This window comes from Ursus arctos, unplaced genomic scaffold, assembly GCF_023065955.2.
Source record: "Ursus arctos isolate Adak ecotype North America unplaced genomic scaffold, UrsArc2.0 scaffold_34, whole genome shotgun sequence".
NCBI classification, from domain to species: Eukaryota; Metazoa; Chordata; class Mammalia; order Carnivora; family Ursidae; genus Ursus; species Ursus arctos.
The window spans coordinates 11309880-11323391 of NW_026623030.1; the positions used below are offsets into that span (position 1 = coordinate 11309880).

The 13512-nt window shown below is 37.7% G+C and overlaps 1 protein-coding gene across 25 annotated transcripts in view; it reads left to right on the top strand.

Moving 5' to 3' along the window:
• Positions 1-13512, top strand: part of MTMR3 (myotubularin related protein 3) — a 137487-nt gene that overhangs the window by 55414 nt on the left and 68561 nt on the right. The gene's annotated exons all lie outside the window — the stretch shown is intronic.

Genomic DNA, 13512 nt, shown 5'->3' on the forward strand with positions numbered 1-13512 from the left:
TTGCTGAGTAGTATTCCATTGAAGAAATGCATCCGCCATTTGTTTATCTGATCACTTTGTACCGGACATTTTGAGTTCCTTCCAGGTTTGGGCTATTATGAATAAAGTTGCTTTGAACATTTGTTTCCAAGCCTTCTTGTGATCACAGTTTTCACTTCTCTTGGGTTAATATCAAGGAGTGGAATTGCTGGATCATGGAACACATGGATGTTTAACTTTATAAGCAACTGCAAGACTGTCCTCCAAAATGGTAATGCCAGGTGTACACTTTCATGAGCCATGTATGAGTTCCAGTTACTCAACATCCTCACATTTGTTCTTGTAAGTCTCTTTAATTTAGTTATCCCACTGGGTGTGACAGGGTATCTCCTTGTAGTGTTTCCACTTGCATTTCCCTGATGATTGATGATGATCCACATCTTTTAATGTACTTCTTGGCCATCGATAATATCTTTGGTAAGGTTTCCATTAAAATCTTTTGTCTATAAAATTTTTCTTCCTCTTATTGATTTGTGTTTACTCTTTATATATTTTGGACATGAATCCTTTATCAGATATATGTATTTGCAGATATTTTCCCCCACTCTGTGAATTTCATTTTCTTAATGGTCTCTTTAATAATCACAGATTTTAACAATTTTTAAAATCTTTTTTGTTGTGGGGAAAATATACATAACAAAATTTACCATTTTAACCATTTTATTTTTTTTTGAAGGTTTATTTATTAGAGAGCATGAGTGGGGAGGAGGGGCAGAGGAAGAGGGAGAAGTAGACTCCCTGCTGGGCAGGGAGCTTGACGTGGGGCTCGATCCCAGGACCCTGAGATCATGACCTGAGCCGAAGGCAGATGCTTAACTGATTCAGTCACTCAGGTGCCCCCCATTTTAACCATTTTAAAGTGTATAGCTCAGTTGCATCAAGTATATTCACAATGTTGTGTAACTGTCACTGTGTATTTCCAGAACTTTGTCATCATCCCAAACAGAATCTCTGTACCCATTAAATAACCAGAGAATTTTTTAAAAAAATTATTTATTCATTTTAGAGGGGGAGTGGCGGAGGTAGAGGGAGAGAGAAATCTGAAACAGACTCCCCACTGAGCGCAGAGCCCAGCACAGGGCTCTATCCCATAACCCATGAGGTTACAACCAGAGCTGAAATCAAGAGTCGGACTCTCTAGGGGCGCCTGGGTGGCTCAGTTGTTAAACATCTGCCTTCGGCTCAGGGCGTGATCCTGGGGTTCTGGAATTGAGCCCTGCATCAGGCTCCTCCGCTGGGAGCCTGCTTCTTCCTTTCCCACTCCCCCTACTTGTGTTCCCTCTCTCGCTGGCTGTCTCTCTGTCAAATAAATAAGTACAAAAAAAAAAAAAAAAGTTGGACTCTCAACCAACTGAGCTACCTAGGCGCCCCTGGAGATTTTGTTTTAAAAGATTTTTATTTTTACGTAAGCTCTATACCCAACATGGGGCTCAGACTTACAATCCTGAGATCAAGAGTCACATGCTCTATTGACTAAGCCAGCCAGGCACCCCAATAATAAGAGATTTTTTGTATGATTTTTTTTAAGACAGGGAGGGGGAGGGGCAGAGGAGAACAGAGAGAATCTTCAGCAGGTTCCACGCCCAGCACGGAGCCCTATGCAGGGGTTGATCTCACGACCCTGAGATCATGACCTGAGCTGAAATCAAGAGTAGGATTCTTAACTGACTGAGCCACCCAAGCACCCCTTTATATGATATTTGTAGTATAAAAGTTTCTGTGTAAAAGCAGTCAGTATTTTGCCTTTTGAATGCCTTTAGTTTTTTAGTTTATTGGCCTTTCCATGACAGCTTGAACTATGTGATGTGTATAGTTTTCTTGTCTACCTTTGCCACTCTTAGCGGTAGAGGGGATAATACGTTAAGATACTATCTGTCATTGTCAGTTGTTTTAGGTAAGAACTTAACCTTTACTTCTTTCTGACTTGCCTGTTTTGTGATATTTTATTCTAGACCAAGTATCTTCACTTGAAGTCATGTTTTTGATCACGATAGGGGAAAAAAGTCAGGCTTTGAGTTTACTGCCTTTTCTTCCTACTCAAGAGGACAGGAAGTGGATAAGGAAATACCGAGCTAAGTTGGATGAGAATGGTATTAGTGGTCTTCCAAACAGATTCTGTTATCCTCAGGACATCTGTAGCTTCTGGCATACAGAGGCAGCATGACTTTTGGAAAGTAGGCACCAATCTTCATTTCTGTGATAGTCTTTAGTTTTGCGAGCTACTTTAGTTTTGCGAGCTACTTTGCTCTGTTGCCTTCAGTGTTGATTTGCTTATTTCCCCACTCCCAAACAAATAAAACTCTTCTTTTTTTCTAGAATTGAAGACCCTTGAATATCTTTCCCTTGTTCCAAAAATTACCCCATCACAAATTTGTTATTCTCATGCATTTCATTCTCCCAAGTTGTCTTTTTTTGAATACTTTTTGTAGTAAAACGTGACACACAAAGTGCATGAGATGCAAATGTACAGTGTAATGAATGTTTATATAAAGTGAACGCTCATGTCACTATCACCCAGGTCAATACATAGAACATCCCCAGCACCCTCAGAAAGCTGCCCTGGTCTCTGTTCCTTCCTACACAGCTCCCTCTCCCTTCCTCTTAGAAATAACTAACCACTGTCCTGGTCTTCATGGTTATCACTATCTGACTTTCATTGATATTGTTACCTACCTGTGTATCCATAAACAATAGCTAGTTTTGTCTGTTTTTCAATGGAACTGTACTCTGTGTATTTTCTGTTGCACATTCCTATGTGTTGTGTTGATCTAATTCACTTTTATTGCTGTTATGTGGTACATTTTCGATCATGATAAGAGGAAATATACTATAAATTATCCTATTGTTGGTGGACATCAGGGATGTTTCCGGGTTTGGGCTACTATGAATAATGCTGCTGTGAATATCCTTACACATTTCTTCTGGTGCAGTGTTACATTTTAGGGTGTATACCCAGGAGCACAGGTGCCAGGACACAGAATATGTATCTTCAACTTCAGTGCCATGTTGTTTTCTAAAGTGATTTATCAGGGCGCCTGGGTGGCATAGCGGTTAAGCGTCTGCCTTCGGCTCAGGGCGTGATCCTGGCGTTATGGGATCGAGCCCCACATCAGGCTCCTCCGCTATGAGCCTGCTTCTTCCTCTCCCACTCCCCCTGCTTGTGTTCCCTCTCTCACTGGCTGTCTCTATCTCTGTGGAATAAATAAATAAAATCTTTTAAAAAAATAAAGTGATTTATCAGTTCACATTCCCATTAGCAGTGAATGAGAGTTTCCATTGCTCTGCATCCTCATCAACACTTGATATTGTCAGTGTTTTCAATTTTTGACAAATTTGGGGAGGTTAAGTAGTAATATGTTGTGGTTCTAATTTGGATTTCCCTGATTATTGGGTTCGAGCATCTTTGCCTGTTTTATGGGCCATTTGGATTTCTTCTGCAGTTGCCTATTTTCTCTTTTTCTATTGCATTATTTATCTTTTTTAAAAATACTAATTTATAATTCTTTATATATTCTGGACTCTGTTGGTTAAATTTGGGCAAATATTTTCTTCTATTTGGCTTTGTTTTCACTGTGTTTATGGTCTTTTGATTAATAAAATTAATAAAATTCTTTAATTTAATGTAACCAAACTTTTTTTTCCCTTTATGGTTACTTTTTTGTCTTACTTGAGAAATCTTTTCTACTCAGAGGTCATGAAAGTATTTTCTTCTCAAACATTTTTTTGAAGATTTCTATTTTTGGGGAGTGCCTGGCTGGCTTAGTCGGAAGAACATTGTGACTCTTGATCTCGGGGTTGTGGGTTTGTGCCCCACATTGGGTGTAGGGATTATTTTAAAAAATCTTTAAAAAAAAGATTTATATTTTTTGCCTTTCATGGTTATGTCAGTAGCCCACTTGATTTGCTTCTAATGTATGAAATAGGGGCCAATTTCATTTTTTTCCCCATCTGAATATCAGTTGACCCAACACACTTTATTGAAAGGCCAGTCCTTTCCCTACTGTTGTATATTACCTCTTTTTTCATAAATCAGGTGTTTGTTTATGTGTGGATATGTTTCTTGGTTCCCTGTTCTGTTCCACTGGTCTTTCCCTGTGCCAGTATCACACCATCTTTAGCTAATGTGGTTTAATTTTGATACCTGTTTCACTAAATTTTCCCACCTTGGTTCCTCCCCCCTTTTCAAGAGCATTTTGGCTGTTCTTGGGTGTTTTGCGTTTTTAGAATCCTTTTATCATATCCTCCAAAACAAAACACACTGTGCTGGTATTTTGATTTGGATTGTATTGCTTTTCAGTTGTTTTTTTTTTTTTTAATGTCTTTTCCCACTATGGGTCTCAGATTCATGACCCACAGATCAAGAATCACGTGCCCTACTGACTGAGCCAGGCGCATCTCTCCTCTTTATTTCTAATAATGCTTTAAAGTCTACTTTACCTTGTGTTAGTATACCCAAACCATTTTTCTGTTTGTTAGTATTTGCATGATATTTCTTCGTTGTCTGTTTTTCAGATTTTCTGTTTCCTTAAATTTCAGTTGTGTGTTTCTAACAGTGTGTGGTTGGTCTGTTTAAAAAATTTGGAGGCTGGGCACCTGGGTGGCTCAGTCAGTTAAGCATCCTACTCTTGATTTTGGCTCAGGTCGTGATCTCAGGGTTGTGAGATGGAGCCCCATGTCAGGCTTCATGCTAGATGTGGAGCCTGCTTAAGAGTTTCTCTCCTGCTCCTTCTGCCCCCTACTCCCCAGATTTGGAGGTTGATGGGATGTACAGCTCTCTCTCTTCAGAATTTTAGCAAATAACCCAAGGGCAGAAGCCGACCCAAATATTGGACTCATCTCTCTGAATTTCAGTCTTCTTTCGTATCTCAGGGAATTTAATTTTGAAAATAGCTCACTGTGTTTTTATGTCTTTTATTTTTTTTTTAAGATTTATTTATTTGAGAGAGAGAGAGAGCGAGAGAGAGAGCAGGAGGAGGGAGAAGCAGGCTTCCCATGGAGCAGGGAGCACGATGTGGGTCTTGATCTCAGGACCCTGGTATCACGACCTGAGCCGAAGGCAGACACTTAACCGACTGAGCCACCCAGGCGCCCCCATGTCTTGCTTTTAAGAGAATTTTATTTTATTTTTTAAAAATTGATTTATTTGACACAGAGCGAGCACAAGCAGGGGGAGCAGCAGGGAGAGGGAGAGGGGGAAGCAGGCTTCCTGCCAAGCAGGGACCCTGATGCGGAGCTTTATTTTTGGTGCCCCTTTATTTTATTTTTAAGATTTATTTTATTAGTTTGTGTGCCAAACCCAGGAATGAACCACTTTTAAGATAATTTTAAATATTTTATCCAGCTTTTTTAGTTGTCTTTAGCCTGATTGGTGATTTGAATTACTCATTGTTGCTAGAAGTGTTTTAATCTTTATTTGGGGTTTCTGTTGAGGATTTTGTACTAAGATTTTGTGTGTTTGGATTCTTTCTGCTTAAAATTTGAACTTTGATTACATAGACTTGGAGGGAGTTACCTTGGGTTATACAGTAAACTGGGGTCAGGGTTGTAGTGTGAATTGATGTGTTAAAGGTTAAGGTATGACCTTAAGATACACTGTGAAGTTTGTTAATTCATTTTTGTGACTCGACTTCATCCTGGGATGAAAGTTGCTTTAACTTATCTAATATTACCCCCATTAGTTTTGTAGTGGACTGACAGGAAGGCTTGATTGTTCTGTTGCTAGGTTGAGAAGCATTGGATAAAGAAGCAGGAGAAACATGCAGCAGTGCTGGAATGGAAACAGGGAATTAACGATCCTGGACAAACTTTGAGCCCACTTGAAACTGCCATTTCACCCCAGCGATAATCTGAAATATTGTCTAATATATTTAAAAAATCTTAGCTCTTTTCATAGTTGGATGTAAGTGCAAGATGGAATTAAAATTCCAAAGAAACCTGGAGTGGCTCTTGGATCTGCCCGTCAGGTAGTGAAAGGAATAATTTCAAAAATTATTGTCGGAACATTAGGGTTAAAAAATTTAGAAAGTAGTTCAGTAGTAACTGATTTGAATGAATGGGAAAGATTAAAACCAGAGATGTACTAGATCAGCTAGGAGCTAACATATTTTGCATTGGGAGGGAGACATGATTAACCTAAATTTGTGTGTATGCACCATGGTATGAAGATCACTTGATTCTTCATTTGATACACATTATCCCTGGGAGCCCTGTTTTCTCCTCTTCATCTCCTGCTTTCATTCCTCTCTTTTCTTATTTGACTGATAGAACAATGAACTATTGCAAACCTTAGTTGCTTTCCATTAATATATATCCAGAGTATTAAGTTCTATCTCTACCTTTCTATTTTTGTTTTTTTACTTTATTTATTATTTTTTTTCGTAATCTCTACACCCACTGTGGGGCTTGAATTCTCAACCCTGAGATCAAGAGTCGCATGCTCTTCCGACTGAGCCAGCCAGGTGCTCCTCTTTTTTTTTTTTTTTTTTTTAAAGTAAACATTTAATCTATATATTTCTTTCCTCTTCATCTTTAGGCCTCCAGGAATTTATACAATTTAGTAGACTGCATAGTCCAGATTCTCTTTTGGGGAGGTTCAGTTGAACATGTGAATGACAAGTCTTCACAGATTTACATTTAAGCTTTTAAAAACGTTAGATTCTTATGCTTTACCCTAGACATTTTAGGCCGTCTGATCAGATCGGAGTTGCATTGTGGTAAAAGGCACTTTAAATACGAAACATATTTAAATAATACTGAATAGATAATTATTAATAAGTAGTGCTACATGAAATAGACATTTGTCAAAAGGAAAGTAGTCTGGGAAAAATTTGCATTTTCTTTTACAGACTGGGGCTAAATATGGGTGTATGCACATGCATATATATTATTTATAAGATTAATAAATCCAGGGGCACCTGGCTGGCGCATTCGGTGGGGCATGTGACTCTTGATCTTGGGGTCGTGAGTTCGAGTCCCACTTTGTGTGTAGAGATTACATAAATATTAAAAAAAAAAAAAATCCAGGGACACCTGGGTGGCTCAGTTGGTTAAGCCACTGCCTTTGGCTCAGGTCATGATCCCAGGGTCCTGGGATTGAGTCCTGCGGGGAGCCTGCTTCTCCCTCTGCCTGCCGTTTGCCCTGCTTGTGCACTCCCTCGCTCTCTCTCTCTCTCTCTCTGGCAAATAAAATCTTAAAAATCCAACTTTTTAAAAAAATAAAGTGATTTCTATACCCTGTGGGCTTTGAACTCTTGACCCTGAGATCAGGAGTAGCATGCTCTACCGACTGAGCCAGCCAGGCACCCCCAAGTCCAACTTATATGGACACAACACAAACAGGACAGGATGAATATGCATATGGATACTCTGGGGAAGCAAGATGGTAGTAAAGTGACATTCATCGAGGAGCAAGTTCTTTGTTAAGAATTTTAGCTAATGTGAGCAAGGCAGAATACTTGATGGGCAGGTAAAACTGTTGAGTGCTAGCCAGCTGATTGGTTACTTTTCTTTCTGGTAAAATTTTATTTGCAGTAGATCTATATAAATGCTTTATCACAGAACACAGAAATTAGCTGTAGTTGCCATTTTCTATTGGTATATTTCTGGTTTTCTCATTTTTGGAAATGTTTACTTTTATCTCTGAAATATCTGTTTAACAGTTACAATGAATGAACTATTAATTGTGCTCATTGCTAAAATCACTACTGCCTTTGATTTCTAATAAAAGCAAATTTCTCCAGAAATCAAATTTAATATAAGATCCACGTTAATTTCTGGAAATGAGTTATTATTTAAGAAAATATTTGATGATTTCTTGTAATCATAAAATAGAATATTTTACTTTCCTTCTTTGAAGCTGTAATTTTTAAGTATATTAGAGTTTTAGATTACTGAGAAATTATCTAATTTGTAGCCTTAGTGTGAAAGAAAAAAAATGGTATAGTTTGTATTACCATCTAGGAAAGTTTAATGAGTGTTTTTGTCAAGAAGAAATCTATAGGGGTGCCTGGGTGTCTCAGTCAGGTAAGCTGCTGCCTTCAGCTCAGGTCATGATCCCAGGATCCTGGGGCTGATTGAGCCCCAGTTGGGCTCCCTGCTCAGTGGGGAGTCTGTTTCTCCCTCTCTCTCTGCCCCTCCCCTCTGCGCGTGCTCTCTGTCATGCGTGTGTTCTCTCTCTCTCTCAAAATAAATCTATAAAACTTTAAAAACTAAGTTTTGTCTAAGTATGCAATATCTAATAGTTATCTTGTATTCAGTTAATACAGGACATAGTAAATGGGATGATTTGTATTTGAGTTACAGTGATGCCTGAATTCTGTCTCTTTGGTTGTTTAAAAAAAAAATCTGGTGTACATCATTATGATTTTATTAAGGAAATCAGGCTGAATATGTGAATCATCTGATTTTGTTATTCAGGACTCTTGGTTGCTGCTGACAAACTGAATTAGAGCTTAAATAAAAGAAGGTGTGTCTTTATTGGCAGGATACTGGAGCAGTTCATATAATTGAAAAACTGTGACAGCCAGAGAGAGGACTTGGAATTGGGGGTACAGTGTCTTAATTATTCTAGTTTTGCATCTCTCTGGTCTTTGGTGTGATTTCTCTCAGGCTTCTCCTGGCTCATGGCTATACAGTCCAGAGTCTCTTCTTATTCTTGGTGTCTCAGTAATATTTTCCACTGTGCCCCTTCACCAAAAGAAATAGTAGTATTTCCATTTATTAAGTAGTTAGGGCCAAACAGCTTAAGTGTTTATTTCCTAACAGTTTAGCTATTTGGAAAATTGATATATGTAATTTCAAAGAAAACATTTTAATTTTAATATGTATGCCTGTTGGGTACTGTACAAATTCTCAAACTTTGGTATCAGATATTCTGGCTTTTTTTCCTGTTCGGAACTGATTTTTATATGATACTTGGTTTTTTATCATAGCAACTTGCTTAAAAACCCTGTTTCTTAAATATTGAAAGGAATGTTTTTTGTGCTAGTTTTGAAATTATGAACCATCTCAGTTTGTTTGGTCCACATACGTCTATTATTGCTGTTTCCCTCAAAAACTAAAGAGTCCCTGTAGTGCCCCTGTGAATTTACTGTGGTACCCCCCAAGGTACCTCAGCACACAGCTTGGAAACCATGATTCTAGAAGAAGGGAGGGATTTTTTTTTTTTTTTTTTTTAAGTAATCTCTATGCTGAGTGTGGGGATTAGATTCAGGACCCCAAGATCAAGAGTAGCATGTCTACCAACTGTGCCAGCCAAGCGCAAGAGGAGGATTCTGTTTGTTTTTCTCCTTGGATCATGTAGTTGAGGGAATAAGCTATGATTTGGTCAACCTGGGATATTCACCCATTTCTGTGCTTACAGGGGCATAGTATTCCATTGTATGGCTGTATCAATTACATATTTACAATTGTTCAAAAATTACATACAGGGCATAAATTAACATTTTGTGTATCTATGACTGTTTCCATAGCACAGATTCTATTCAGTCTCACCTAACACTTAAACTACAAAAATTTTTTTGGATTTGAAAGCATGATCTTTGTGATTTCATAATTATCTGGGTAATTGAGAATCAAAGACCTAAACTTAAGAGGTAAAACTGTAAAACTCTTGGAAGAAAACATAGGGGAAAAGTTTCATGGTATTGCATTTGGCAATGATTTCTTGGATCTAACATCAAAAGCACAGGCAGCAAAAAAAAAAAAAAAAAAAAAATTTAAACTATATTAAAAACTTAATGTGCATCAGAGTATACTATCAAGAATGGAAAGGAACCTAGAGAATGGGAGAAAATGTTTACAAACCATATATCTGATAAAGGATTACTACAGAATACATAAAGAAACACATACATAAAGAATACATAAAGAAACAAGCTCAACACCAAAAAACAACCCACCTAAAAAGTGGGCAAAGACTTGAATAGATATTTCTTCACATAGATTATAGAAATAGCTAGTGAGCACATGGAAAGATGTTCAACATCACTAGTCATTGGAGAAATGCAAATCAAAACCATGAGATGTTACCTCGCACCCATTAGGATGGCTATTATCAAAAAAGTGGGAATGAGTTAACGATATGGAGAAATTAGAATCCTCGTGCATTGCTGGTGGGAATGTAAAATGGTGCAGCTGCTGAGGGAAAGCAGTGTGGTAGTTTCTCAGAAAATTAAACATGGAATTACCATATGATCCAGCAGTTACGCTCTTAGATATCTACCCAAAAGAAGTGAAATCAGGGACTAACAGATATTTATACACCAATGTTTATAGCAGCACTATTCACAGTAGCCAGAAGGTAGAAACAATTTAAATGTCCATCAGTGGATGAATGTATAAACAAAATGTGGTATATACCGACAATGGAGTATTACTCAGCATTAAAAATGAGGAAGTTTTGGGATGATGAAAAAGTTCTAGAAATGGATAGTGGTGGTGATTGCACAACAGTGTGAATGTACTTAAGGTTATTCAGTTGTACACTTAAAATGGCTAAAATTGTAGCTATGTATATTTTACAACAGAAAAAAGAAAAGCAAAAACTTTAAATGTGTAGTTTGTTTTACTTCAGTTATACTTTAATAAAGTTAAAAAAAATCTTGGGGTGTTTGACCCAAAAAATAACCTGTGATGATTTTATTTAAAGATGATGAAATAACAAACTGCATAGCTTTGAAAGTCAATTAGTCCTACAAAGTAATATCTTATGATAGGGTCAGGCCTGTGGAACAGACACAAGCAGTGGATATATTTTAACTTTACAAAAGCTTCTAATTATCTTTGGTGGCATTTTTGTCTATAGGGACTGAAAATGTCTTATTGCTAAATGGTACAAAGTGGATTGGAGGTTTATATTCATTGTTACTGGCGGGTTGCTATCAGATAGGAGACAACAGATGGTTTTATAAAGAGGTTAGGATTGTGTTCTCTACTATATAATGTTCTTGAGAGTGATACAGATGATGAAATGGGGAGTATCCTCATTAACTTCACAGATGACTTGTCAGCCACTTGGAGGATGGAATTAGAGTTCAGAACTATCTTGTCAAGGGAGAAGAGGTTGTAAAGAATAAAGATACTTAGGAACAAGTGTAGTATTCTCAAGATGGTGGGTCATAAAACACTGATGAAAATCTTTAGTTTTGTGGGAAAATGAAACTTAATAAAGCCAGTGCTTTTTTTTGAAAAATATTATAGCGCATGTAGTATAAAAGAAACATATTCTCAATATATAAGGGCTACTTACTTGGGTTCACTTTGTGAGGAATATAGTTAGCATCAAATTTTACTATATTAACAAACTTATTTAATGAATATTAATGAATGGCATCAATGTTTATAATGTAAACTGTGGAGCGAGAATGCTTGGGTTTGAATTCTGGCTTCTTAACTGGTATAATCTTGGGAAAATTACTTTTCTGTATGTCTGTTTTTTTTCAACTGTGTGTGTGTGTGTGTGTGTGTGTGTGTGTGTGTGTTTAAGGGAGGGAGGGGCAGAGGGACAGGGAGAGAGAGAACCTTAAGCAGGCTCCATGCTTAGCATGAGCCCCAAGTGTCGCTTGATCTCATGACCCTGAGATCATGACTTGAGCCAAAATCAAGAGTCAGATGCTTAACTGACTTAGCTGCCCAGGCGCCTCTCAACTGTTTTTCAAACTATAAGGGTTGCTACCTTACTGAATTATTGTGGGGTTAATTGAGTTAATACATACTTTTAAAACTGTGCTGGGCATATAGAGGCATGCTCAATAAAATTAGCTGCTTGAAACACCCCCCCTTTTTAAAAAGATTTTATTTATTTATTTATTTATTTATTTATTTATTTGAGAGACAGACAGACAGACTCCCCGCTGAGCAGGAAGCCTGACGCGGGGTTCGATTCCAGAACTCAAAGATCATAACCTGATCTGAAGGCAGATGCTTAACCGACTGAGCCACCCAGGCACCCCTGCTTAAAGACATCCTTAACAGTTGGTCTCAGTTGGCCCATTAGTATGAGGTTATACTTGTATTGATAATGTTTTCTCTCTCTGTTCTTGCTGTCACTGTAAAAACAAAAATGAAAACCAACATTATTTAAAAAAAAATGGCCTTGTTTTTTCTAAGTACCATGCCCAATATTATTTTTTTTTATGTTTTTTTTATTATGTTAGTCACCATACAGTATATCCCTGGTTTTTGATGTAAAGTTCGATGATTCATTAGTTGCGTATAACACCCAGTGCACCATGCAATACGTGCCCTCCTTACTACCCATCACCAGCCTATCCCATTCCCCCACCCCCCTCCCCTCTGAGGCCCTCAGTTTGTTTCTCATAGTCCATAGTCTCTCATGCTTCATTCCCCCTTTTGATTACCCCCCCTTCTTTATCCCTTTCTTCCCCTACCGATCTTCCTAGTTCTTATGTTCCATAGATGAGAATCATATGATAATTGTCTTTCTCTGCTTGACTTATTTCACTTAGCATTATCTCCTCCAGTGCCGTCCATGTTGCAGCAAATGTTGAGAACTCGTTCTTTCTGATAGCTGAGTAATATTCCATTGTATATATGGACCACAACTTCTTAATCCAGTCATCTGTTGAAGGGCATCTTGGCTCCTTCCACGATTTAGCTGTTGTGGACAACGCTGCTATGAACATTGGGGTGCATATGGCCCTTCTCTTCACTCCGTCTGTCTCTTTGGGGTAAATACCCAGTAGTGCAATGGCTGGGTCATAGGATAGCTCAGTTTTTAACTTTTTAAGGGACCTCCACACTGTTTTCCAGAGTGCATGCCCAATATTATTATCATTGCTTTCTGGTACTGTAGAGTTAGCTATTCATGTGGATGCAGTACATTCACGTTCTTTGCCAGTTATCAGAAATTGTTAAATATATACAACTGAAAAATTATCTTGGTTTCAAGTTGGAAGAAACTGTGTAGTCTCACCAGTTTGTGAACCTGTCTGCTCTTCCTTTGTTATTTCAGGAAAAGTTGAGAAAAGGACAGAGAAGGAATTCAGATTTCAGGGGAGAAGCAAAATTACTACACAAAGAATGGAACGTAAAAAGGATTTTCTAGGAATGGCTTGATCATAAGAACTCCTGCTTTTATATGATTGCCTCAAAGAAGTCAAAGAGGATTAAAACCAAGTCCCTCTTGCTGTCACTTTTATATTCCATATCATTGCCTTGAAGCAGTGTTTTTTATCTTTACAAAAACCACTGTCACTTTATACAAAAGCAGCATTTTTTTTTTTTCAAAAGTGGCATTTTTATTAATACTAGTTCAGGACTGATATCGCAGCTGTTACCAAGTTCCTAGTCACTTCAAGAAGTCTTTATGTGTTAGTCGAATGACATTATACCATTAATTATGATCACGTATCACCTATTTTTAGCTTAGTTTTGGAACATGAAAGTAGGAAGCACTTTATTTTCCCATAATTGATGAGAATTATCACCTATAGCTATTTTTAATTGCTTATG